Here is a 23,279-nt window from a genome sequence, read left to right on the forward strand (position 1 = left end):
TCATGTGTCTGTTGGCTGCATAAATGTCTTCTTTTGAGAAGTGTCTGTTCTTATCCGTTGCCCACTTTTTGATGGGGTTGTTTGTTTTTTTTCTTGTAAATTTGTTTGAGTTCTTTGTAGGTTCTGTATATTAGCCCTTTGCAAGATGGGTAGGTTGCAAAAATTTTCTCCCATTCTGTAGGTTGCCTATTCACTCTGATGGTAGTTCCTTTTGCTGTGCAGAAGTTCCTTAGTTTAATTCGATCCCATTTGTCACTTTTGGTTTCTGTTGCCATTGCTTTTGGTGTTTTAGACATGAAGTGCTTAACCATGGCTAAGTCCTGAATGGTATTGCCTAGGTTTTCTTCTAGGGTTTTTATGGTTTTAGGTCTAACATTTAAGTCTCCAATCCATCTTGAATTAATTTGTATATAAGGAGCAAGGAAGGGATCCAGTTTCAGCTTTCTACATACGGCTAGCCAGTTTTCCCAGCACCATTTATGAAATAGGGAATCCTTTCCCTGTTTCTTGTTTTTGTCAGGTTTGTCGAAGAACAGATGGTTGTAGATGTGTGGTATTATTTCTGAGGACTCTGTTCTGTTCCATTGGTCTATATCTCTGTTTTGGTACCAGTACCATGCTGTTTTGGTTACTATAGCCTTGTAGTATAGTTTGAAGTTAGATAGCATGATGCCTGCAGCTTTGTTCTTTTGGCTTAGGACTGTCTTGGCAATGCAGGCTCTTTTTAGGTTCCATATGAACTTTAAAGTATTTTTTTCCAATTCTGTAAAGAAAGTCATTGGTAGCTTAATGGGGATGGCACTGAATCTATAAATTACCTTTTCGTGATATTGATTCTTCCTATCCATGAGCATGGTGTGTTTTTCCATTTGTTTGTGTCCTCTTTTATTTCACTGAGCAGTGGTTTGTAGTTCTCCTTGAAGAGGTCCTTCACATCCCTTGTAAGTTGGATTCCTAGGTGTTTTATTCTTTTTGAAGCAATTGTGAATGGGAGTTCACTCATGATTTGGCTCTCTGTTTGTTTGTTATTGGTGTATAAGAATGCTTGTGATTTTTGCACATTGATTTTGTATCCTGATACTTTTCTGAAGTTGCTTATCAGCTTAAGGAGATTTTGGGCTGAGAGGATGGGGTTTTCTAAATATACCATCATGTCATTTGCAAACAGGGGCAATTTGACTTCCTCTTTTCCTAATTGAATACCTTTTATTTCTTTCTTTTGCCTGATTGGCCTAGTCAGAACTTCCAACACTATGTTGAATAGGAGTGGTGAGAGAGGGCATCCTTGTCTTGTGCCAGTTTTTAGGGGAATGCTTCCAGTTTTTGCCCATTCAGTATGATATTGGCTGTGGGTTTGTCATAAATAGCTCTTATTATTTTGAGATATATTCCATCAATACTGAATTTGTTCAGAGTTTTTAGCATGAAGGGCAACTGAATTTTGTCAAAGGACTTTTCTGCATCTATTGAGATAATCATGTGGCTTTTGTCTCTCATTCTGTTTATATGCTGGATTATGTTTATTGATTTGCATATGTTGAACCAACCTTGCATCCCAGGGATGAAGCCCACTTGATCATGGTGGATAAGCTTTTTGATGTGCTGCTGGATTCGGTTTGCCAGTATTTTATTAGGATTTTTGCATCAATGTTCATCAAGGATATTGGTCTAAAATTTTCTTTCTTTGTTGTGTCTCTGCCAGGCTTTGGTATCAGGATGATGTTGGCCTCATAAAATGAGTTAGGGAAGATTCCCTCTTTTACTGTTGATTGGAATAATTTCAGAAGTACCAGCTACTCCTGTACCTCTGGAAGAATTCGGCTGTGAATATGTCTGGTCCTGGACTTTTTTTGGTTGGTAGGCCAATAATTATTGCCTCAATTTTAGAGCCTGTTATTAGTCTATTCAGGGATTCAACTTCTTCCTGGTTTTGTCTTGGGAGGGTGTATGTGTCCAGAAATTTATCCATTTCTTCTAGGTCTTCTAGTTTATTTGCATACAGGTGTTTATAGTTTTCTCTGATGGTAGTTTGTATTTCTGCGGGGTCAGTGGTGATATCCCCTTTATCATTTTTATTGCATCTATTTGAATCTTCTCTCTTTTCTTCTTTATTAGTGTTGCTAGCATTCTATCAATTTTGTTGATCTTTTCAGAAAACCAGCTCCTGGATTCATTGATTTTTTGAAGGGTTTTTTGTGTCTCTATCTCCTTCAGCTCTGCTCTGATCTTAGTTATTTCTTTTCTTCTGTTAGTTTTTGAATGTGTTTGCTCTTGCTTCTCTAGTTCCTTTAATTGTGATGTTAGGGTGTCAATTTTAGATGTTTCCTGCTTTCTCTTGAGGGCATTTAGTGCTATAAATTTCCTTCTACACACTGCTTTAAATGTGTCCCAGAGATTCTGGTATGTTGTATCTTTGTTCTCATTGGTTTCAAAGAACATCGTTATTTCTGCCTTCATTTTGTTATGTACCCAGTAGTTATTCAGGAGCAGATTGTTCAGTTTCCTTTTAGTTGAGTGGTTTTGATTGAGTTTCTTAGTCCTGAGTTCTAGTTTGATTGCACTGTGGTCTGAGAGACAGTTTGTTATAATTTCTGTTCTTTTACGTTTCCTGAGGCATGCTTTACTTCCAATTATGTGGTCAATTTTGGAGTAAGTGTGATGTGGTGCTGAGAAGAATGTATATTCTGTTGATTTGGGGTGGAGAGTTCTGTAGATGTCTAGTAGGTCTGCTGGTGTAGAGCTGAGTTCAATTCCTGGATATCCTTGTTAACTTTCTGTCTCATTGATCTTTCTAATGAGGACAATGGGGTGTTAAAGTCTCCCATTATTATTGTGTGGGAGTCTAAGTCTCTTTGTAAATCCCTAAGGGCTTGCTTTATGAATCTGGGTGCTCCCGTATTGGGTGCATATATATTTAAGATAGTTAGCTCTTCTTGTTGAATTGATCCCTTTACCATTATGTAATGGCCTTCTTTGTCTCTTTTGATCTTTGTTTGTTTAAAGTTTTTTTTATCAGAGACTAGAATTGCAACCCTTACCTTTTTTTGTTTTCCTTTTGCTTGGTAGATCTTCCTCTATCCCTTTATTTTGAGTCTATGTGTGTCTCTGCACATGAGATGGGTCTCCTGGATACAGCAAATTGATGGGTCTTGACTCTTTATCCAATTTGCCAGTCTGTGGCTTTTAATTGGAGCATTTAGCCCATTTACATTTAAGGTTAATATGGTTATGTGTGAACTTGATCACGTCATTATAATGTTAGCTGGTTATTTCGCTTGTTAGTTGATGCAGTTTCTTCCTAGCATCAACGGTCTTTACATTTTGACATGTTTTTGCAATGGCTGGTACCTGTTGTTCCTTTCTATGTTTAGTGCTTCCTTCAGGATCTCTTGTAGGGCAGGCCTGTTGGTAACAAAATCTCTCAGCATTTGCTTGTCTGTAATGGATTTTATTTCTCCTTCACTTAGGACTTTAGTTTAGCTGGATATGAAATTTTGGGTTGAAATTCTTTTCTTTAAGAATGTTGAATATTGGCATCCACTCTCTTCTGGCTTGTGGAGTTTCTGCTGAGAGTTCCTCTGTTAGTCTGATGGGCTTCCCTTTGTGGGTAACCCGACCTTTCTCTCTGGTTGCCCTTAACATTTTTACCTTCATTTAACTTTGGTGAATCTGACAATTATGTGTCTTGAGGTTGCTCTTCTGGAGGAGTATCTTTGTGGTGTTCTCTGTATTTCCTGAATTTGAATGTTGGCCTGCTTTGCTAGGTTGGGGAAGTTCTCCTGGATAATATCCTGCAGAGTGTTTTCCAACTTGGTTCCATTCTCCCCATCACTTTCAGGTACACCAATCAGACATAGATTTGGTCTCTTCACATAGTCCCATATTTCTTGGAGGCTTTGTTCATTTCTTTTTACTCTTTTTTCTCAACACTTCTCTTCTTGCTTCATTTCATTCATTTGATCTTCAATCACCAATATCCTTTCTTCCAGTTGATCAAGTCATTTACTGATGCTTGTGCATTTGTCACATAGTTCCTGTGTCATGGTTTTCGTCTCTATCAGGTCGTTTAAGGACTTATCTGCATTGATTTTTCTACTTAGCCATTCATCTAATCCTTTTTCAAGGTTTATAGTTTCTTTGCACAGGGTTTGTAATTCCTCCTTTAGCTCAGAGAAGTGTCATTGTCTGAAGTCTTCTTCTCGTCAAAGTCATTCTCCATCCAGTTTTGTTCCAGTGCTGGTGAGGAGCTGTGTTCTTTTGGAGGGGGAAAGGCACTCTGATTTTTAGAATTTCCAGCTTTTCTATACTGCTTTTTCCCCATCTTTATTGTTTTATCTACTTTTGGTCTTTGATGATGGTGACATACAGATGGGATTTTGGTGTGGATGTCCTTTCTGTTTGCTATTTTTCCTTCTAACAGTCAGGACCCTCAGCTGCAGGTCTGTTGGAGTTTGCTGGAGGTCCACTCCAGACCATTTGCCTGAGTATTAGCAGCAGAGGCTGCAGAAGAGTAAACATTGCTGACAAGCAAATGTTGCTGTTTGATCGTTCCCCTGGAAGCTTTGTGTCAGAGGTGTACCCAGCCATGTGAGGTGTGAGGTGTCAGTCTGCCCCTAGTAGGGGATATCTCTCAGTTAGGCTACTCGGGGGTCAGGGACCTACTTGAGCAGACAGTCTGTCCATTTTCAGATCTCAAACTCCATGCTGGGAAAACCACTACTCTCTTCAAAGCTGTCAGACAGGGACATTTACATCTGCAGAGGTTTCTGCTGCCTTTTGTTTGTCTATGACCTGTCCCCAGAGGTGGAGTCTACAGAGGCAGTCAGGCCTTCTTGTGCTTTGTTTACCTACTTAAGTCTCAGTAATGGCAGGTGCACCACCCCCAGCCTCGCTGCCACCTTGCAGTTAGATCTCAGACTGCTGTGCTAGCAATGAGGGAGGCTCCATGGGCCTGGCACCCTCAAAGCCAGGCACGGGATATTATCTCCTGGTGTGCCGTTTGCTAAGACCCTTGGTAATGAGCAGTATTAGGATGAGAGTGACCCGATTTTCCAGGTGATGTGTGTCACAGTTTCCCTTGGCTAGGAATGGGAATTCCCTTCCCCCTTGCACTTCCCAGGTGAGGCAATGCCTCGCCCTGCTTCGGCTCTCGCTCGTTGGGTTCACCTACTGTCCTCCATCCCACTGTCCTCCATGCCCCAGTGAGATGAGCCTGGTACCTCAGTTGGAAATGTAGAAATCACCCATCTTCCATGTCACTCAGGCTGGGAGCTGGAGACTGGAGCTGTTCCTATTCGGCCATCTTGGCACAGATCACATTATTCATTTTATAAAGGAAGTAAATCAATGTCAAAAGTAGATAGCATTATTTTAACTTTTAAATGTGGACATTTTTTACAATTTTCATTGGTGTTTCCATGACATCTTTCTTAAATATTTTATTCCCCAAGAACATCATTCTATTAAAGCAAACAAACAAATATGAAGTTTCGTGTGTAAAGGCAGTAAAAAGAGTAACAGCAAGAGGGAGAGTCAGAGAGAGAGAGAAAGAGAAAGAATTTTGGGGGGCTACAAGCTGCTGCTAAATTTCAGTTGCAGTTGTCCGAGTTAAAGAAAACATTAGGGAAAATGTCTCGTTAAGCAGCTCCCCGGATTTTTCTGCTCTGGGAAGGCTGCCTGAGGGATGGATCATGGCCAGCCTGCAGGGGTCAGATTCCTGGTACTGTGTTCTAGCCTCTTACCTTATTGGCTCCAGTTAAGTGATTTTACAACCAGAGCTGTTTTAAGATCACTGGAAGGTACTGTACAGATATCTGTGGGTGGAGAAGTAGAATTTGAGGAAGGAAGAAGCAAATGCTCAGTTTTGAAGTTTTCTTTCCACAGCTTCTTGGGCTTCTGGTGAAATGGAACGTGTGGAAGTAGGAGCACAGCTAACTATGCTAGGCAGGGCAGCTCTGTGAGGCAGGTTCTACTGCTGTCTTGGTTTTACAGAGAGGGAAAGTGAGGCAAAGAGAGGCTAATTAACCTCTTAAGTGTTTCAGTCTAAGGCACAGAGGCACAGTTCCAGGAAAGGTTCATCTGAATCTTAAGTCCTCACTCTTTGCCACCATGCTCCACTGTGCTGAGACCGTCCCTGTGAGTCCTACCACTCTCCTCCCCCAGTCCATATTCACTGCTGCTCAGTGAGGCCAAGGAAGTCAATCGTCATGTCCCCAAGAGAATATCTCTCCCCTCCTGAGAATCCTTCTCATATGTCTCAATTCTGAGATACAGATTTGAGAAGCACCTCAGCAAATCCACTGCATGGAAGGCAAAACAACCTTGATTCACAGCAATGACCTCAACAAGGGAAGCCTGGCTATAAGCACAGTCATAATGTTATTCAAGGTTGGGGATTCAAAGCCTTCCGTGTCTACCTGAACATCCTGAGCTCCTGCTGACATCACCAGTGGAGGTCCTCCGCTGATTGATGTAAATCGTTTTCAAACCCAGCAATGCATTGATGACTGTTAATTCCATGCTCCTCAAACTTGCCCTGAAATACCTCTAGTAGGGTAAGAGAAAGAGAACACACCTCAGTATGGCATTGCATCTCAAAAATGATACTTATTTAAAGACTCTGTTTTTAGGTAAAAAGAAATTAATCAAATGTATTCTGAAAATTTTACTGGTTTTCTTGTAAAATGATATGTTCTCCAAATCTTTAGGTGAGATTGAAGATCCAGGAAGATGTATCTTGATCTTCTTGATCATTTGGCTTAATGCAACTACCCAAAAGTAGTACTCTAATTTAGGATCCATGAATCGTCAGGTCATACTGGCATTTTAAAGGATATTCTGAATGCCCTAATAAGTGATTGATAGAAACTTTTCAGTGAGATAAAATAGAGTGACTCACATCAGAAAGATGCCATACCAAATGCTGGCAAGGACCTGGAGCAACTGGAATGCATGTGTATTTACTTTGTCCTGACAGCCACTTTGGAAAACTCTGGCTGTTTCTTATAAAGCTAATCATAGTTTTCCCAAATAACAGGGCAATCCCACTACCAGTTGTGTATGTAAAAAAAATTGGAAACATATGTCCCACAAAAATACTTGTAGAAGCTTTTCCATAGCAGCCTTATTCTTAATAATAGGTCTAAACTGGAAATAATCCAAATGTCCACAAACAAGAGATTGGATAAAGAGATTGTGGTATATTCATGCAATGGAATACTATTCCAAAAATAAAATGAATATGTTACAGTTATGTGTAACAACATGAATTCATCTCAAAGACATTATATTGAGTGAATGAAGCCAGATTCGACATAACTCATGCCCTGTCATTCCATTTATATGAAGTTTGAGAATAGGCAAAACTTAGCTATAGTGACAGCAGCCTGTCGAGTGTGGAGATTGACTGAAAAGGGCACAGGAGGACTTTCTGGAACAATAAAAATGTCTTATATCTTGTTTTGGGTGGTAGCTACAAAAGTGTAAACAGTTGCTAAAATGCCGAAAACTAAATGTGTAAGATTTGTGCATTTTAGTGTATTTAAATTATAACCCCTGGGAAGAACTGCCTCATTTTCCTGGAGGGTATATATGCTTGTTAAGAGCATGTGGGGATGATTCTGAGAAACTCTTTTGTCATTCTGTCAATAAACCACCACTAACTTTTGTGGCTTCAAAAAAGCAAGGTCCATTGATGAAACTCGCTTGTGCCTTAGTGACAAATAACATTGATAATACCTACTGTCAAAAAGAGTGTGTTTGTTATGTCTTTTGTTTTTAGTGACTCTAAATTTGTAGGAATGATATTTTCATGGGATTACTCAATCTCGCCCACCATCAGTTGCAGGTGACAGGGAAGCTAAGTTGGCCGATGTTTGTGCTAGAAGCTGTGGGTTTACATCTCCTTTGTGCAGGTGTTCCAGACATACCAGTGGCTTGGTATTTAACCATCATGCTCAGGTGAGTAGGGTAGTTTTTGAGTTTTCATAGATATGCAGGAGCCATGGGATTACTCGATTGTTTATGTAAAAATTATTTTGCGTTCACACAGGGCTTCTCAAATGAGTGCTACTAGAATCATCCTTAGAGGAGGTTCCAAGGCATTGAACTGAGATACCTGCACCTTTTGCTGCAAATGTAAGCTTAAAATTGAAACCAGGTTGTTGGCATTTCATGTAAGGAGAGAGTGAGCATGAATGATTTCAGGAAATGAAGAACTAGGTTTCAGCCTCAAATTTGCTTCCTCCCTTCTGTGGCAAATTAATGTGGGCTCACTAAGCACTTAATCTGCCCCTGGTAATTTATTTTTCCAGACAGGGTCTCACTCTGTCATCCAGGCTGGAGTGCAGTGGCACAATCATAGCTTAGTGCAGCCTCAGTCTCTTGGGCACAAACAATCCTCATTCTCCCTCCTTAGCCTCCCAATTGCTGGGACTTACAGGTGCACCACCATAACCAGTTAATTTTATTTTTTTGTAGAGACAGAAGTCTCACTATATTTCCTAGACTGGCCTCATATAGACCATTCTATTTTCTACAATGGTCTCAAACCATCCTTCTGCCTCAGCCTCCCAAAGTGCTGGAATTTCAGGCATAATTCATAATGCCTAGCCATTTTTTTCTGCAGCATTGCAGAATTAGAACCAATTTCATTTCTCCTGCTTTAAGAATGTGCATTCCCAGCAGATCATGGTTGAACTCAACACACCTGCAGCTCAGCCAAGCTCTTTGAAACATGCACAGTTACTGATTGTCAGCGTTGCACAGCCACCTTTAGCAAGTGCGTTTGGAACTTTCATTCCCACCCTTTCTAAAACAGCTCACAGTAACATGAGAATGGGATTTAGCTTTTGACATGCACACTCATGAAAACCAAGGTTTTTGGAAAGCCAAACCTCAAAAACAATACAGAGTCTCCCTTGACCTTTGAATGGAACAGAATTTTAGTAGGCAAAGTTGAGGGACAGGGAAGGCTGAGAAGAGAAGCTGGGGATTCTGACTACAAGATTTTGCAAATCTTATTGTTGTTGTGGGTTCTCTTTTATTTTGTTGTGTTAATGTTGAGGGTGGGGAATGGATTGGAATATTTTCCTCCTGTGTTTCTTTTTATTTTATAACTTTGCAAGTGCTCCACATTTTCCTTTACTTAAAATTTAAAGTTGGTGCCTGGTGTTAAATAGAAGTGATACTTCTGCAGAAAGTATTATAGATATGCTCTGTTCTGCCCAGGGAGGTGCAGGTGAAAAAAGGGCAGCTCGTCCCCCTCACACTTGGGGCAGGAAGCAGCATGCAGGGGCAGACCAGCAGCTTTGCATCTTGATGAATCCACTCTCTGCTGCAGGTGCCTGGGGGATGTTGCAGACTTAAATTTTCTTTCGTAAAATGGGGATTGTGATGCATTAAATAAGGTACTTCATGGGAAGTCCTGGCATAGAATGATGCATGAAGACATTTCAGGTTCCTTCTCCTCACAGGTGAACTTTTACTGCTCCATCTTTATCACATCTTTTCTAACTCACCACATGCTGGGGAACACAAACTAATCTTATGCAGCGCTGGTTACTCTAGTTAAAAAAAAAAAAAAGAGAGAGTGAGAGAAAGAGAGAGAGAAAGAAAGAAAGAAAGAAAGAAAGAAAGAAAGAAAGAAAGAAAGAAAGAAAGAAAGAAAGAAAGAAAAAAAGAAAGAAAGGAAGAAAGAAAGAAAGAAAGAAAGAAAGAAAGAAAGAAAGAAAGAAAGAAAGAAAGAAAGAAAGAAAGAAAGAAAGAAAGAAAGAAAGGAAGGAAGGAAGGAAGGAAGGAAGGAAGGAAGGAAGGAAGGAAGGAGGGAAGGAAGGAAAGAAAGGAAAGAAAGGAAAGAAAGGAAGAAAGGAAGGAAGGAAGGAAGGAAGGAAGGAAGAAAGAAAGAAAGAAAGAAAGAAAAGAAAGAAAGAAAGAGAGAGAGAGAAAGGAAGGATGGAAGGAAGGAAGGAAGGAAGGAAGGAAGAAGGGGAGAGAGAAAGAAAGAGAGAGAAAGAAAGAGAAAGAAAGAAAGAAAGAGAGAGAGAGAGAAAGAAAGGGAAGGGAAGGGGAAGGGAAGGGAAGGGGACAGGAGGGGAGGGGAGGGGAGGGGAGGGAAAAGAAAAGAAAAGAAAAGAAAAGAAAAGAAAAGAAAAGAAAAGAAAAGACTTTTATCGTCTGTCACCACATTTATAAACAGCTGGTCCAGGGGTTCTGTGGTTTGTATGATTAGTAGCATGGCTGAAGCTAATGCATTCTCTAACCTGATCCCCAGGTTCATGAGTGCCTTTCATTAATATTCTTAGTAATTTGACCCTAGGGCAGTGCTGCACAGCTCAGTGGCCTTACAACCAGCCAAGTCTTTAATTCCATCTTCAGCTCTCACCAGCTTGTTTCCCAATGTATGAATAATTCCATCCCCTGAGCCTCACCTCCTGTAATTTACCACAGTGGGTTCCTAGTCATATGATACCGAAGTGGTCAGTAGATTGCCTTAGAATTATTTTAGGATTCCAGATCTCAATTCATCTGTGAAAATCAGGGCAGTAGGAAACTTTCTGAGACAAACCTTTAAAATTAGTTATATGTATGTTATATTTACAGCCCTTAGTTTTGAAGACCAGCGACACAACAATACTTCCAGATCTCCGTATAACCTCTGTTCAGTTGAGAGGGGCTTTGTGTTTTCAACAGGAGAGTTCAAAGTTCATTTTTTTCAGCAACTACAGTTCTAAATTAAATAATCTTTTTTTATTGATACATGATATTTTACATGTTTATGGGATACATACGAGTCATAATCTATTTTAAATAATTCCTTAGTGTTGTAAAATCGACAGTACTTTTTAAAATAAAAAGGATGAGTTTGTGTCCTTTGTAGGGACATGGATGCAGCTGGAAACCATCATTCTTAGCAAACTATCACAAGAACAGAAAACCAAACACCGCATGTTCTCACTCATAGGTGGGAACTGAACAATGAGATCACTTGGACTCGGAAAGGGGAACATCACACACCGGGGCCTATCATGGGGAGGGGGGAGGGGGGAGGGATTGCATTAGGAGTTATACCTGATGTAAATGATGAGTTGATAGGTGCTGACGAGTTGACGGGTGCAGCACAGCAACATGGCACAAGTATACATATGTAACAAACCTGCACGTATGCACATGTACCCTAGAACTTAAAGTATGATAATAATAAAAAATAAAAATTAAAAAAATTAAAAAAATTAAAAAAATAAAATAAAATAAAATAAATATACCTTGTTAATGATCCCACATGTGTCATCAGAAGTATGCTTGAACAAGTCCACCTTCCATGGACCAAGCGCCTCACCCTGGGCATTTGTAGCATGAGCAAAATCCAAGGTCCTGGTTGGACTTCAGAGACCCTGTTTAACTCAGAAGCATGACAATAGGAGGCAGAAGGAGCAGGCGTATCCAACTCCTTTCTTGTAGTTTCCCTGGTTGAGGAGGAAAAGTTGAATTTTACTATTATGGAGAAGAAACAGGAAATAGAGACAGAGAAAGAGACATGACAATACAGTCCTACCACCCAGATACTTGTTTCCATGTACCGTTCCATGCATTTGTTTTGAATATATAAGTGTGTACATAAAGGTAGGTACTCTGAAGTCCATCATGGCTTGGATGTCCACTGTTTTTGAAGTTCCAGAATGGTTTTGCTAATGTGAGGAAACACCTAAACAGGACTATGAAAATTATGGTATATATTGATGTGTCACATAATATAGATGTGACATAATAAAGATGTGTAAGATGATATAACTTTTGGGTATACCTACCTCATCTGGGGATAACACCTCAAGTTTAATTTTGAGGCTTAGGTCAATCATGCTTCCCTTCCCTTTCATAGGTCCTCTATGAGTTGTTGTCATAGATCCCATATTATGCAGTAGCCATAGAATATGACATCTCTCTATGATAATTCTATATTACTTTAATTGCTGCATAGAAGTTCATTGCATGTAAGTGCCACAGTATATTTATAGATCTTCTTCTGGGACATCTATTTCTAGTTTATGTGATAGTATAGCACTTTCATGAATATTCTTGTGCTTGATCTTTACACATTCTCTTTTTTCCTTAGGATGAATTCTGAGAGATGTAATTGATGGGGCAAAATGTACCCACTTTTTGAGGTTTGAAATTTTTCCATCAAAAGCTGGTACTCTTGACTTTTTAAGGCAAAGAGCAAATCCTCCCCTGCCAGGATTGACTTTTGGCTCTTTTTTTCAAACCTCACTGCTTTTTGGTTTAGTTGTCATAAAATGCCAAACACCACCAACAGGTCTCTGTGGAGGGGCTCAGAGGTAGGAGGGCTGTGATTAGGAGAAGGCTTGGACTGATGGGCAAGTTGAGTGGTCAGAATTAGAGTGAGGGGGTGGGGGTGCTTTGGGGATAGGTGCTAGGGAAGGACACCCTGAAGGGCAAAGGGAGCAACAATGGCTGCAGTACATGTGGCCATTCAGCTGGAGCAAAGGATGCAAACCAGAGTGAGCTGATGATTGGATGTCAGGCCTGAGCCAGGTGAGTCCTGTTCTCACTGTACTGTAAAGTGAGCTGCTCCAGGTTTCCCCAATTCTTAGCCCCCCAGTGCCTGCAGGGGTCCCTGAGGAGGTTAATCTTGTGTTAGGCCCTCTCCTGTTTTTCCTCTGTGAGCCTCACTCCACTTTGCAGTGAGTTCTAGTATAACTTCTATTCCAGTAAGATCAAATGGTTAAGGAATCCAGAAAAGAAATGTAGTGAACACAAAGAGTTTGTCATACTTTTGTCCCTTTCCCAGGTGGTCCATGCTTCTAGGCTAGGCTCGCAATACCTAGCTCGCTTCACGCTCCTGGCCTGTGCTTACTTAAACCAATCTGTCCTCCCCACCCTGCCATCTCTGTTAAGAGTAAATACCCCCCTCCCTCTGCTTTTGCCCTAAGTTCTTTTTCCAACTCATCTAACACCTAACTCGGCCCTGCAGCTCTGTTTCCCCAAAACCCTCTCTGCCTCTTTCCTCTCAAGCTATCCATGACCAATGCCAGAGACCAGGAAATCTTAAAAGCTGCACTCTCTGCTGCTCTTCTGTCTGCTTTATCCTTCCACCTGGGATCTCTCTCATTCTACCTATCTCTATCTGCTGAAATCCTGCTCATCTTTCCAGGTACATCCCTCACTTTTTCATCTTTAAGAAGTCCTCTCAGAAACCCCATAGGATATTTTTGTGATATATACCATATTCCACTGTGTAATGTAGTGACACCACAGGGATTTTAATTTCTTGAAGTCAAGAACTGTAACCTAGTCATTTTTCTTTCCTAAGTGTGAAGTATCACTATGCCTTGACCAAGTAACTATGACATGGGTACTAGCTCCACAAATGAATGAGCAGTGAGGAAAAAGGAGATGATGATGAATGAATGAGGAATCTTAATAAGAAAAAGTTTATTCTACAGTGAAGCAGTATTGGTGGCTACAAAAGCTCTTTAGGAAGAATTTAGGACACCATCCTAATCAGAAGGACTTGGAAGCATTTTATTTTTTTAATTTTTATTTATTTATTTATTTATTTATTTATTTATTTATGAGACGGAGTCTCCCTCTGTCACCCAGGCTGGAGTGCAGTGGCCTGATCTCGGCTCACTGCAAGCTCCGCCTCCCAGGTTCTCGCAGTTCTCCTGCTTCAGCTTCCCAAGTAGCTGGGACCACAGGGGCCCACCACCACCACCACACCTGGCTAATTTTTTTTTTGTATTTTTAGTAGACATGGGGTTTCACTGTGTTAGCCAGGATGGTCTCGATCTCCTGACCTCATGATCCGCCCGCATTGGCCTCCCAAAGTGCTGGGATTACAGGGGTGAGCTCCCGCACCTGGCCTTGGAAGCACTTTATAAAAGAGAGAGACAAGATTACATGTCAAACTGGAAGAATGGAGGTGGGAGGAGATAGGGCTCCAGAGTGGAGCAAGTCTCTTCTGCCCCTTGAACTTCCTGACAGTGCATTGGATACCTCTCATTAAATTTAATAGTACTTGTTGCTTTGGTGTAGTGAAATACATGCCTTGATGAAATTGCATTGCATGGTTTTTGAAAGAGAGAATACTCAAGCATGTGTTACTTGTGTTTCTTGCAAGCCGCTGTGATCCTGAGCTATGCACACTTCCGGTTGGGATTATTCCTGGTTTCTACTGCCTGTTTGATTGAAGATGTGGCATGCAGAGCGTAAGTGCATCATCAAAGATGAGTGCAGGGCTCATCTATCCCTGGAATTATCTTTCCCACAATCCCTGCCACAGAATATGAGCACTACGAGAATTCTGAAGAAATGGGTCTCTTGCCACCTCCTAGTGAAAGATTATTTTTGAAAAAAAAAAAAGGTAAATCTAAACTTGTGCTTTATCTTGATATGAAAATGTAGACAGCCATAGAAAAATTTAAAAATTAACTGGGCATGGTGGTGCATACCTGTCATATGAGCCACTTGGGAAACTGAAGTAAGAGGATCACTTGAAACCAGGAGTTTGAGGCTGCAGTGACCTGTGATCGTGTCCCTGCACCCCAGCCTAGACAAGAAAGCAAGACCCTGTATCTTTTTTTTTAAAAAAGGGAAAGAAAAGAAAGTATATGTTATGATAAGGAAATATATAGACAAAAAGGAGCTTTGAGAAAACCTGTGAAGTCAGTAGGGATGCTGCCTTATAAGGCAGAATTTCTAAATTCCATCCAGTAGAGAAAGTACCACTCAAAATTTATCTCTGTTTATACCTTAAATTCAGTGCTTGCTACGTGATCACAAAGATCACAAATATGGCCCGGCTTCACATCCCATGCTTAAGAGAAAAACTGTGTATAGGTAAGGCATTTCAAATTAGAAGAGTGAAGTATTCTTCATTTTTCCACATATCCCAAAATAGATATCTCTACAATAAATTCTTCTAGAGAGGTAGCTCACAGGTCTATGACAAAATCAGTCACAAAGATGGCATTATTGTGTAGAATAATAGAAAATACTACTCAATTTTTGCTTTCAGTTCTAAAATATATTACTTCCAAGATATATTGTGTACAATGCAAATGCAGGGACTAATTTCCAAGATCATGTAAATTTTAATTTTATCCATGAGCAAAAGGAGGGGCTGCTTGAAAAACATAATACTGGTTGTTGTTTTGAATGATCTCAATTTCCCTGCAAATAGGTGGCAACTACCTTGAAAATTGAGACTCTGGGCTGGGCACGGTGGCTCATGTCTGCAATCCTAGCACTTCGGGATGCCAAGGTAGGCCGACCACTTGAGCTCAGGAGTTCAAGACCAGCCTGGCCAACATGGTGAAACTCCATCTCTACCAAAATACAAAAATTAGCCGGGCATGATAATGGGTACCTATAATCCCAGCTACTTGGGAGGCTAAGATGGGAGAATTGCTTGAACCTGTGAGACAGTGGTTGCAGTGAGCAGAGATCACACCACTGCACTCTAGCCTGGACAGCTAAGCGAGACTCCTTCTTTTAAAAAAAAAAAAGAAAGAAAGAAATGAGACTGAGCTCAGCTTTACTTTGGGCAAACACAATTATTTTGGGTTCCTGAGGTTGACAATTGATACTTTGATTCAAACCTTCCAAGAAAAGACATCAGATTTCATTTTTAGCTCACCATTTCTCCCACTCTCATTGAGAAGTTTTCTTGCCTGACAGTCAAGGATGTCTCTTGTAAAAATCTTCATTTTGGCATTATCTTGACAACCAATTATATATAATGCAAAGACACAGGGGAGAAAGAATATTACAGCCATATTTTCTTGTTTTTTTTTCCCATTCTTTTTTTAATTGTTCATAAAAATTAAATCACTTAATTTCTTAAATGTTTTGATTTACCATTACTTCCATTTTCTTTGATAAAACCATTTCTGAAAATAGCAGAATCAGAGTTGATTATGAAAAGATTATAGCCAGAAAAGCTATTTTCTTAATCTAACGGATATACTGTATGAAAATATTAGTTCTGTTATTTGCTCTTTCAGCTAATATGCCCAATTGTGACACAACATATTACCTTACTGAATTTGTTCAGTTTTGCAAAGATAAGTTAGTTTTAGATAAATATAGATTAGTCTTGCCCACAGGAACAAGTTGCTGCCCACCGCCTGGCATCACAGCCCGAGAACTCAGCGATTTCCAGTAGCCCTCAGCATCTCATCTCTGGGCTGAGCCAAAAAAATCCCTACTGAAGTCCAGGGGTACTTTCTGAAAGGCATCTTTGTCTTGTTCTGTTGAGAGTTGTGGGGAATATTGTATATATTGGCTGTCACCTGGAGTATTTTCCCAAAGTACATGTATGCTCAATTTGTAATATCTATTTAATATCTAAACTATACTCACCCCTCTCATCAAAAACCAGAATTTGGTGAGTTTATTTGGGCATTTTATCTTTGTTTATGAGGCCCATGTGATGTCTCATACTGTACTCAAAACCAAAAACATTTGTTGAGGCAAGTAAATTCAGAGGCTTCTCCTAAGGAGAAAAGGCATATTGTGAATTGCTTTCCTCTGAGAAGGATACAGTGCTTCACTGTGATTTATCTTTCTGAATTGCAGTTTCAGAAAACTTGTTGTTTTTTTCTTCCTATACACTGAACAAAAATATTAATCCTGATTGTCGTCAACCACCCATCATTGGATATAAGTTGTCAAATAACTACTGAGGCACAATATGCTACGATGCACCTCGAAGTTCCCAGAATAGGTTTACAGTAGTGAGAGGGAACTGAGGAGCAGCTGAAGGTCTTATTTTGTGATGGCAACACATGGTGATGTTAGGGAACTTCCAAGGTGATGCTGCTGTTCTTTCATCTTGCCTTTGGTCAATTTGGTTTTTTTGAGATGAAGTCTCACACTGTTGCCCCTTCCTGGAGTGCAATGGACCAATCTCAGCTCACCGCAACCTCTGCCTCCCGGGTTCATGCAATTCTCCTGCTTCAGCTTTCTGAGTAGCTGGGATTCCAGGTGCACACCACCACACTTGGCTAATTTTTTGTATTTTTAGTAGAGACGGGGTTTCACTATGTTGGCCAGACTGGTCTCAAACTCCTGACCTCGTGATCTGCCCACCTCGGCCTCTCAAACTGCTGGGATCACAAGTGTGAGCTACTGCAATCAGCTGCCTTCGGTTAATCTTAAGGATGTTTTGTTTTGTTTTAAATTTTCATGGCCATCACTCTCTTTGGAAAGAGCTTTTAAATTCCAGGGCAAGGCAGGCCTAACTTTTCAAATATATTTCTGTGAGCACTTAGGAAACTGAGTTGCTCCATCTTTCTGCACTTTCTCCATTTTTTTGCCCAGTTTCTCACTTGCATTTCAGGACCTGGCTGTTAAGAGTAAGAAAAGAGAACCAGAATAAGGTAATTCAGTCACTTTTTTCTTGAAGTCTGTCAACTTTCTGGATGCAGATGCACTATTGTTATACTATTTAAGTCAGATTTGGAACTTCATAAAATGCCTACACTATTGTCCTTTTTTATTTATTTATTTATTTATTTATTTATTTATTTATTTATTATTATTATACTTTAAGTCCATCAGTGACAGATTGGATTAAGAAAATGTGGCACATATACACCATGGAATACTATGCAGCCATAAAAAAGGATGAGTTTGCGTCCTTTGTAGGGACATGGATGCAGCTGGAAACCATCATTCTTAGCAAACTATCACAAGAACTATTGTCCTTTTAACCAAAGTTTTCATGAGGAACCAAATCTATCTTTTATTAAAATAATTGATTGAGTATATGTGATGCCTAGCTAATGGCTATTTGTCTTAGAAGTATGAAGTTTAAATTACCCAGAACTGTTTCAAAATCCCTTAACATATATTCACAGAAAATGTTTGCCTATGACAGCATTCTTAGGTAAGCTGCCGTGTACCAGTTCTCATTTAGGAGAAATTTGTTAGTATTGCTTTATCAAAACAATATAAGCTCAAGGCCACTGAATACAGAGAAACCCATTTTCATTTATCTAATTGCATCTCTTATATTTTGCCATTCTTCAAACAATATAGTCTCCAATTCTAGAATGACTTCTTTTCTTTCTTTCTTTTTTTTTTTTGTTTGTTTTGTTTTGATTTGTTTTGTTTTGTTTTGTTTTTTTCAGACAGAGTCTCTCTCTCTCACCCAGGTTGGAGTACTGTGGCACGATCTCGGCTCACTGCAACCTCCTCCTCCCAGGTTCCAGCGATTCTCCTGCCTCAGCCTCCCAAGTAACTGGGATTACAGGTGTGTGCCACCATATTCAGTTAATTTTTATACTTTTTAGTAAAGACAGGGTTTCACTACATTGGCCAGGCTGGTCTTGAACTCCTGACCTAAGGTGACCCACCCATCTCAGCCTCCAAAAGTGCTGAGATTACAGGCATGAGCCACTGCACCTGGCCTTTATTTTCTTATTGTAATCCCAGACAGGCAGTTAAATGGAAATAGGAGATAATGAGCTATTTCTATATGCAAATAGGCCTTGTTTTTTTTAACTTTCTAACTAAACTGATTTATTTTGAAGCACATTATATTTACATTTTCATCCACGTTTAGAATTAAACACTTTGACTGACTGTACTTGCATACAAAAAGAGTCCAGGAAAAAAAATTCCAAAACAAAAAGATGGAAAGTAAGATCCTAAATCAATCTATTTATGTTAAAAGTCCCCAAAAACCTAGAGACACTCACAGGTAGATCTGAAGAGTCACAAGTCTCATACTCATGTGGCAGTAGTCACAACCCCACTTTGTCCCTTCTGTGGTCATCTGTCCCCTTGATGTTGGATTAGATGAAGCCTGGACCACTCGGGGGTAAGCCATTTTCAGATAATGGGGCTTACTTTGTCAAAGTTGTGATGCAGAACACTCCAAATCCTGGCTCCTGGTGAGATTTAAGTGACATGCCAGTGGCTAATGCTTAACTCACTTTATAACCTATAAATACTAATTTTAGGCCACTCTCATGTAGACTTCAGAAGGAAAGATTTTAGAATCATTTTTTTTCCCTAATTCAGGCCTTATGAGATAAAAAATGCTTGAAAACACTGTTTTAAATCACCAGCACCACTTCTACTCAAGTGCTACATGCAGAAAGAGGTTGAATTATCCCCAGCATTGCAATGCAGTGTTCTTCAATAGCAGCAAAGTTTCCAGACTAGCTCACAGGGGCTAACCTAGTGGAAATATTAACAAATTGCTGAGTAACTCTAAGATATGAATGCAGTTTCATCCACTGAGACGTGAACAATGCCTGGGAGCATAGAGATGCTCAGACCATTGCCCTCTGAGGCCTTGTTCTGAATGAGTAGAAACCAGCAGCTTCCACGGTGGGTCACATTTTCTTTGTTTCTTGGCCTAAGCTGTAGATTTTCCGTGCCCAGCCTTCCTATTTCAGCTTCCTTAGAAACCTCCTTTTTTCCCAGATCAGGAGATAACAATAGGTGCTTTTTGCCCCTGTTCACTGGAAAGGGTACAAAAGTAGGGAGCGGAAGGATGATGGTAGGAAGAAGTATCCTGGAAGAGTGACAAATGCTGCTAATTATTCAGGGGTAGCCAGAATATTCTCCTGGTACCTGTGCAAGCTGATGGCTCACAGCAGGTGGGGAACACACTCAGTGGCCTTGTCAGTTTAGCTCCAGAAGTCCATAAGATAAAAGGCAGTGTTTGAGTTCCCAAATATTTCATAATAAACAGGGTATATTTTAACATCCTTTTTGACTGCCTCTTTTCCAGCAAAAGGCATTTTCTCATTTATTGTTTAAATTAAAATTCCACAGGCTCTGCGTTGACCTGCAGTATTTTATCTATCCTGAGTCTGAGGACACTGTTTGATGGAATTAAGGTATTATGTCTTAAAGTCTGTGTGACTTTCTCTTGTTTATTTTGGGGGAAAGGATTCCAGGCACATATACAGTGTCTCAGTGCTAATACTCCATGATGGATTAACTCACAATGTCGGGAGATGACTCATATTATCTTAACATGCTTTCTTTTATTGAAAGTGGAGGGTGGGTAGGGGTAGAATGTGATTCTACAGAAATGGCCCACTTCTTCAGAATGTTCTGCTGATACATTTTATTTCAGGTCAAATGTGCTCAGTTTTTGTTCTCATTCTGTCTTTGAGTTCTGGTACCCAGCTAGATTCTCACATGTGTATATGTTGAAATTAAACCAATGCAAAGGTTTTTACCCTGAGTTGTTACTAATTCATGAGCCTATTTTCTTTACAGTTTTTTCCTCCTATATAGCCTATATCTTGTTAAATGTCTTTTCTTCTCCTAGATGGTTTTCAATAGTAGATCAATTTTAGCTTTGTTCAGTCTCAATTATAGAAAAACCCTGAAATTAGCCAAATATTTGAACAATGTAAGGTACTAATCAGTTTAGTCAGAAAAAAAAGAAAAGGTACAGGAACACTTCCTACAGTTCCAGAAGAGTGAGCTTTCCTGGCTGAGAGTTATTTCATAGGATGTAGTATTTCATCAAAGCCTACGTATGTGGACACTAATGGTTAGTCATCACCAGGGTAAGATGAAAAATCTGCACTGTGTATTTGTGTTGATGCCACATTTCAGGCCAAAGGTTTTGCATCCAAACCATGCACTCTAGCATCCTAAGTCCATGGCTGCTCTGGCAGTGGCTCTTTTCACACCAAAAGGGAGAGAGAAAACCGGCTAACTCCTGGGATCTCTGACTGCAGTCAGGCCAAGGAACAGGGAACCAGCGTTTGTTCACTAGGATGAGGATATAAAGCATCTTCTGGGTTTTCAGATCCTGCCAAGAAAAGCTTTACAGGAAGACCCTGGGTCTTTGTGAACCCCAACCTGTCTTTGAATGACTGGGCTCCTCAGCAGATCTACAGACTTTTAGTTCTTTTTGGGGTGATGGTGACTCTTGACATTTATTGTCCAGGTCTGGTCTGCAGCACTTTGGATGCCTCCAGGCTATGGAGGTGGATTACATGTCATGCATGGAGACTGTACATGCTACAACACTTCTCAAACCTCAACCTCTATCAAAGGGCATTTGGGTATGGCCCAAGATGGGAGTAACCTCTCTTTTCAGTTGTGTCAAGTTCTTATGCCATGTTTCATTTTTCCTCTTTATACAAGGCAAAGCACATCTGCAAAAAGGCATTGCTGGAGGAGGTACAAGAGCTGGAAACCAAGTCTCCAGTCCTGGCAAAAGCAGTGCTGTGGAACAGCAATGGAAAGAGGTAGGGAGCTTCATCCCAATACTTACAGAACACAAATTCTCCTTGTCCCTTTCCCTGTTTTTCTTTCTATTTATACATTTTTTTCCCATCTTGCTTTTCGATGGAAGCACAGCATGCTAAGTTTTAAGCATTTTGGTTATTCTCAGATTTAAGTTGCACTCTTTCAGTGGCCACATGAAATCTGACTTTCGGGGTCACAGGTCTGTCCCTAGGTAAGAATGGGTGTTTTGACTTGGCACAGTGGCTCACACCTGTAATCCCAGCACTTTGGGAGGCCGAGGCGACTGGATCACGAGGTCGGGAAATCGAGACCATTCTGGCTAACACAGTGAAACCTCATATCTACTGAATATACAAAAAACTAGCTGGGTGTGGTGGCAGGCACCTGTAGTCCCAGCTACTTGGGAGGCTGAGGCAGGAGAATGGCGTGAACCTGAGAGGCGGAGGTTGCGGGGAGCTGAGATCACGCCACTGAACTCCAGCCTGGGCAACAGAGACAGACTCCATCTCAAAAAAAAAAAAAAAAAAAAAAGAATGGGAGTTTTATTGGGTTTAGAAGTGAGCAAAACTACCCATGTACAAAAAAAATCAACGTCATAGCATTATTATCTTAAAGTGGAAAGGTCCAGGTTTAGCAGGATTCCACATAGGAGTTAAAGCCTAGCCTTTGGATTTCAGATCCAATTATTGTACCCAGGGATAAGTATCACACATGAAGGTTTGCACGTGAAATAATTCATGTTATTATTCATTTAAATATTGTTAATCTCACTTCAGCATACCTAGGTGAGGGAGTTGTTTTTAATTAATACTTTCTACTGAGGTTGAGAAGGATCCCGTGAACTTTTGGAACAAATATTGCTGCTTGCGTTGATAATTGCTCGTGAACATCAGCCTGCCTGCCCTTCCCTGCACATAACAGCTAGGCCTGTGCATAGTTTTTGTTTCATCACATATGTTAAGATGCTCTTAGAGCATACTCTGTTAAAATCTCTATACCACCAAAGAAAATTTCCCTGGTCCTGAGAAAAATTTTCAGAGTACTAGGAAGCCATTGCTGTATTAAGGATATGGAATGTCTAGAATATTCTGAATATGATTCTATAAATGCTTAGAAAGAAATCTGTAACTAACGTCTAATGAAACACATATCTAGAAGTCAAATATTTATAGGGATTCCCACTTTGTGTATGGTTTTATATTTTGTTTATTTGTACCATCTTTTAACACAATAAAGATAAGCAATTTTTTTGTTAAAGAGGATCCAAAAATTTTGGGAGTCTTTAGAAGTATAATTTCAAATAGATATTTTAGGAAGGAGATTATGACATATAGTTGAAGTTGTGGATTTTTGATTACTTTAAGTAAGTACATTTATTAAGCCATTATTTTATAGCACCTATGCTAGTCACTAAAAAATAATCAGCCAACAACACAAAAAGCACTGTATACAATAAGCTTAAAATTGTGAATATGTGGGGATAGCAGGCTGATTTTACTGCAGGTGTATATACAACCACTACATGTGGCTGAGGCAGGCACAGGACTGTTCTATCTTTCACATGACTTAAGCACAGGGCTCAGAACCTACTAGAGTTTTAAGGACCTACAACATTCTTTGGGACCTGGAAAAATACATATTTATAGGCTCCAAAAATTGGGCAGCAGGAAACCTCTGCATAATAAAATTAAGAAACACTTAAAACATTGTAAAATGAATATCAGCTGTAAGAATTGTTAAGCTTAGGAAGAACAATAAGTTTATCATATTTAGAAACAACTTACAGGCTTTCTTATATCTCAAGAGTTCTCAAGTATACACAATTGCTGAGCAAGCGTAAGTAATTTCTAAGTAAAATGAGAATTTCAGAGTGCCCCAAGTTCTAAAACTCCTTGAAAACATTCTACAAGAAAACATTACATAAGGCTGAAATCGGTGTTAGCCAGCTGGGCTCTTATCAGAAGACTCTGGAAAGAAACTTCTTCCAAGCCCATTTATGCTGTTAGCAGAATCCATTGCCTTTCTTGCAA

General features: G+C 39.9%; 2 long non-coding RNA genes across 23 annotated transcripts in view; both read left to right on the forward strand.

Annotated features, from left to right (window-relative positions):
* The window catches only part of LOC101018816, an 83,844-nt gene extending 65,617 nt beyond the window's left edge, over positions 1–18,227 (forward strand). For 7 of the 14 annotated variants that reach the window (XR_004177027.1, XR_002519770.2, XR_002519768.2 and 4 more), the window contains 3 exons: positions 7,841–7,959; positions 8,051–8,136; positions 9,229–9,583. This is a non-coding gene — a long non-coding RNA (uncharacterized LOC101018816). Of the gene's footprint in view, positions 1–7,840; positions 7,960–8,050; positions 8,137–9,228; positions 9,584–10,599; positions 10,790–10,876; positions 10,918–14,137; positions 14,724–18,152 lie in introns of those variants that run through there. The other 7 variants (XR_004177029.1, XR_004177028.1, XR_004177030.1 and 4 more) reach the window with 7 other exon arrangements.
* A 3-nt stretch (positions 18,228–18,230) lies between these two features.
* The window catches only part of LOC110742282, an 84,582-nt gene continuing 79,533 nt past the window's right edge, over positions 18,231–23,279 (forward strand). For all 9 annotated transcript variants that reach the window (XR_004177038.1, XR_004177035.1, XR_002519777.2 and 6 more), the window contains exons 1-3: positions 18,231–18,274; positions 19,810–19,874; positions 21,145–21,248. This is a non-coding gene — a long non-coding RNA (uncharacterized LOC110742282). The remainder of the gene's footprint in view (positions 18,275–19,809; positions 19,875–21,144; positions 21,249–23,279) is intronic.

Source organism: Papio anubis, chromosome 11 (assembly GCF_008728515.1).
Source record: "Papio anubis isolate 15944 chromosome 11, Panubis1.0, whole genome shotgun sequence".
Classification (NCBI taxonomy): domain Eukaryota; kingdom Metazoa; phylum Chordata; class Mammalia; order Primates; family Cercopithecidae; genus Papio; species Papio anubis.